Source organism: Haemaphysalis longicornis, unplaced genomic scaffold, assembly GCF_048455015.1.
Source record: "Haemaphysalis longicornis isolate Haplotype H1 unplaced genomic scaffold, Haemaphysalis longicornis Haplotype H1 scaffold_10, whole genome shotgun sequence".
Lineage (NCBI taxonomy): Eukaryota > Metazoa > Arthropoda > Arachnida > Ixodida > Ixodidae > Haemaphysalis > Haemaphysalis longicornis.
The window spans coordinates 154815083-154819805 of NW_027526204.1; positions in this window are offsets into that span (position 1 = coordinate 154815083).

Sequence of the window (4723 nt, forward strand, 5' to 3'; positions counted from 1 at the left end):
TTTTACAGTGCCAACTTTAAATCATTGACAAAAAAAAAAAAAAAAAAGAAACAAGCTTATGTCACTGCAATAGGTTTCATGCAAACAGCTGTCAGTGACAGTGTGACACCATAGCGGTAGGCTAGCCTTGCCTTGCCCCAGTGATGCAAAATGTACTGGATGCACGCGCTATTTCAGCCAACGTTTCCCCTTTCCTGGAAGTGGATCTGCACTGTTGCAGGCTTCCGTCTATGGTGAACGAGACGCACGAAGTTCAGAAACAAGACACGAGGGCCAGCCTCGCCCAGTTTGTAGGGATTTACGCATGCCTTCCTCCACTGATAACTGTAACGGCAGCGCAGGCAGTGGCCAGAAATTTGGCACCACCACGGTGCTTCAACGCGAACAGACTTAGATTGCTGCCCCCTTGAGCCTGATCACATTGGCCATGCTGTTGGGCAGCGAGGTGTAAAAGCCGCGCACAAAGTCGGGCGTCCTGCTCAGGACGTCCCACTCCTTCTGGACGAGCGCCCACAGCAAGTCCGGGGACGACTCGGGCACGCGCTTGCGGCAGATGCGCCTCTTGACCACCTCCCACACACTCTTGATGGGGCTGAGGTCCTCGCTCTTGGGCGGCCACGGCATCTCCGAGATGCCCAGGCCTTCCAGGTGCGCTCGCACTGCGTCCGACGAGTACACCGGGCTGCAGTCCTGCTGCAGAAGGAAATCGCCCTCCCGGAACGGCCCGTCCAAGAGGAACGGCACGAGGACCGTGTCGATGATGTCTACGCAGGCCTCTGCCGTGGCACTGCCCGTGACTCGGACCAGGGGCCCAAGCCCTGCACAGGTGAGCGCGGCGTAGAGGTTGATGGACGTGTGACCGCTCGCAACCAGCTGCCGCACAGAAACAGGGTCATTCCTGAAAGGAAGGAAAAGAAAGGCGTACAGCAATGAACCACAAGCGACAAAACAGCCAGCTCTTGGCGGCTCACTTTGCACCTGTTTGAGAGCACGGGGATCCTCAAGACAGGGCCCTAGACTACACCGACTGTTGCTGCTTTTTGACACAAAATGTGAGCAATGCGGCTGGTGCCATTAAGATATGGTTTAAAAACAAACCCACAAGAATTCCAGGGGCCAATTCTCTAAAATGAGGCCTGCCATCCTGATGAAATGACATGGCATTGGCCTGCAAATGCATGTCTCTCTCAGTTCGGGAGCCCTGTTGGCAGGTGGGACACTGTAGAAATCCCATACGGCATGCCCTGATCAGGGGGATGTCATTTCTACAGTTAGCCGACCCTCCACAGGACTCCTGCATCAAGGATTACATGCATTTGCATGCTAATATCAGATCGTTACAAAATTATGGTCTTTGCTTTAGAGAATTTGGCCCCAGATTCCCAGTCTGCACACGTGCAAGTGTGTTGTGTTCCCTATTGTACGCAATTTAATTAGCTCTGCTCACCACTTCCAGAATTTGTGATGTCAGAAGCAGCAGTACAGGAAATTGTCTGGCAAGGCAATACTTTTTTCCATTCTCTAGATCATCAGGGCACTGTGAGGACACGTTCATCACCCAAAAGAAACTTGTTTCTCCCATTCAGAAACCCTGTAATGGATCACCAGTTATGTGTTGAAAAATTTTTAGTTCCCTAGTAAACGCCTCAGGCCACAAAGCCAGTGAATTGTGGACAAGGCTAGCACATCTCCTCACATGAGCTTCCAAAGGCACCATTATTTCTTGTGCAATTGTGCAAGCCCAAACATGTTGACAAACGCCCACTTCTCTGCCTTCAGAACAGAATTAAGCACAAGAGAGTAATGTTAGCGCTCTCACAACAGCATCATTTCGCCGTTGAAGTTTGGCTCCTGGTCGCCTGTTTGAACTCAGCTGTCTCGTGAGAGGTCACGCTACCTGGACAGGTTCGCCTGTTCGGCTGAGCCACAATCTCGCCCGTCGCTGCTGAGCTAAGGCCACGGTTGGTCCCCCCTTGGTGTTTCCCGCTTGCGGCAGCTAGCCTGCATACCAGCTGTGCATGGCTTTCCAGGCTTCTCGGTTGGGGTCCCACTTGAGGCTCATGGTGCACTCGTTGGTGAAGACCACACTGCGCCACTGGTCCGCACTCCAGCCGGCGTGTTCAGCAGCAAACGCCAGCCGGACCTCCCTGAGACTGGGAGTGAGGGCCCGCCGTGGGTTGCTGGTGAAGCAGGTCAGGCCAGCCTCCCGCAGCCGCAGCCGGATGGTGTTTTCACTGCAGCCCAGGCCTGCAGCAGACACCTGCACCCATCACTTGGGGGACTTCACTGCATGGTGCCAACTAATACGCTTTGTGGCAGAGCCAGCTTGGTGGCGAAGGCAGACTTTCAACAAAAGCCACCCACACAAATGATGCAATGTCCACAACCTCCACCAGCGCAAAGGATGACATGTGGATCACAGGGCAGCACGAAGGTAGGCAGAAACCAAGAGAGAGCACGGAACAAGGCAAGCGCTTGTCCTGCGTTCTCCCTTCGTCTGCCTTCAACCTGCAATCTCCCTGCTTCCCAACAACTTGCCCAGCCACATTTTCTTCTGCAAAGGATGATGCCACACACACACATCTCCATAACTGACACCAGGGGCCCAATTCTCTAATACAAGAGGCCATCGTTTAGAAATGACACGGTAGCGCAATGCAAATGCATCTGTTCTCACACGGAGGCGCCGCTCTGAGAGAAAGTGGAAGGACGGAAAGTGCGCAAAGCGACAGACAGGCACTGCCCCCCGTCGGTCCAATTACAACTTTGTGCCCTTGCCACAGTACTTTTCTCGTCCTTCCACTTCCTCTCAAAGCAGCGCCCCCAAGAGCACATGCATTTGCGTGGCGCTACCATGTCATTTCAAAATGACGGCCTCTTGTTTTAGAGAACTGGGCCCCAGATCACCCTGCAAACTTGCTCCAGACGTGCCTTTGCCGACAGAGGGGCCAGCTGCAGGGCTACACACAGCGGCAGAGCCATATGCGACAGTGTGAGCAGCACTGAGGCCACAAATTGATCTCACCGCTGGTGGCACCTGTGTTGTCAGTGCAGAGAGAGCGGCAGGAAACCAAAGACCTTTCAGGAAACAGACAATTAGCAACAAACTACTTTTCGCCGCAGACCAAATCGCTCAGTTCTGGGTCTCCAGCTCTCGTCAGAAAAAGTCACTCACCTCCCAGAACGGGCCTCAGCGACTAGCCAATAGGAGAGCCATAAGGGGCGCTAACTTCCAGCTTATGGGTGAACAAGGGGACGGAGCAAGCGGTGGCACAGTGCATCCTAGAAAAGTACGTACGACCCCTGCTTTTATTGAAATAAGTTTATTTCCCATTTTTGTGACAAATGCACGCATAAAAAAACCTTGCGGATATGTGTACTTTGATAATCGCATTGGGCACTGTGCGGCAATATTGGGATCGCGTTTCGCTCATGCGATCGCTCTCATGCGGTTGCCTCAGTGAGCGATTGAGCCGAGCGATTGCAGATCCCCGTCGCATCGCTCGTTGCGTTGCTCGCAAAAATCACTCGGTTACTGCTTACTGCTATAGAGCAAGCCACCCCGTGATGCGTTTCCAAAGCTTTGCTTCTACCAGTTGTATCGCACCTCCTACAGGTCACAACACAAGTCCCGCTCGCACGGTGAGGCACAGCAACAGTAAAGCCAACATTACGTTGGCTAAAGCTGCGTCAACGCTCCGCGAGGTTTTTCTGCGCACGTTCACTGGCCAAACCACCAGCTTAAATTTTGAGCTAGTTGATTGAGTTAGCACTGAGAGCGAGCGAGCGAGAGAGAGAGAGAGAGAGAGAGAGAGAGAGAGAGAGAGAGAGAGAGAGAGAGAGAGAGAGAGAGAGAGAGAGAGAGAGAGAGAGAGAGAGAGAGAGAGAGAGAGAGAGAGAGAGAGAGAGAGAGAGAGTACCCAAGACGGTAATAACAAAAGGGCATTTGCTGGGACCGTTTGTTGTGGGGAGGCGAGATAAATTAACACACGTACGACTTTAGTTTTAGTAAAAGAAAAATAGAAACTGATCTAAGCGTTTTACCACAAGTTTCGCGTAGACGTATAAAGAAACTGAGGAAGAGTAAATGGTCCGGAAAACCCATTGAAAGCCCAATGGTACCGTTTAAAACACCACCGAACCAACTGCAAGTGCTGGTACACGGGTGTTTTGGACAGGTTTTGTACTTGCAAAGGTTGTTTTCGGCTGGGGAGGGCCCACAGTAAATAGTGTTTTAGTGATACCAGTCCCACTCGCCTAGTTCCCGGCGAATGTCGGCGGCAGTGAGGAACGGCTCGTCCACCACGGCCGCGATGATGAGCCTGTCCTCTTCCTCGGTGGTCATTCGCGGCCGGTGCTCGCGCCGCATGTCACGCACCGTGCCGTAGTCGCGGTACCGCTGCACGGTTCGGTTCACAGTCTGCACGGAGCAGCCTACCACTTTCTGAATGGCCCTCTGGGACATGCCATTCTTGGAGTACTGCACTATCTGCATGCGCACTTCCCTGCTTACGCGAGGCATGCTTTTCACGGGGGCTGCCATAACCGCTACCGGCGATAACGCCAGTAGCGAATTTCTCTATGTCCCAGCTACAGAGAACACTACAGCCCAGCCCGGCCACCATAGCCCGGCGAAGGCCGTCTCCCTCGCAGGCTTGGTTCGGCTTGGTTCACGCTAGCCATCACGCTAGCGGCTGTGCTTGCACGGGCATCCAGGTGGGAA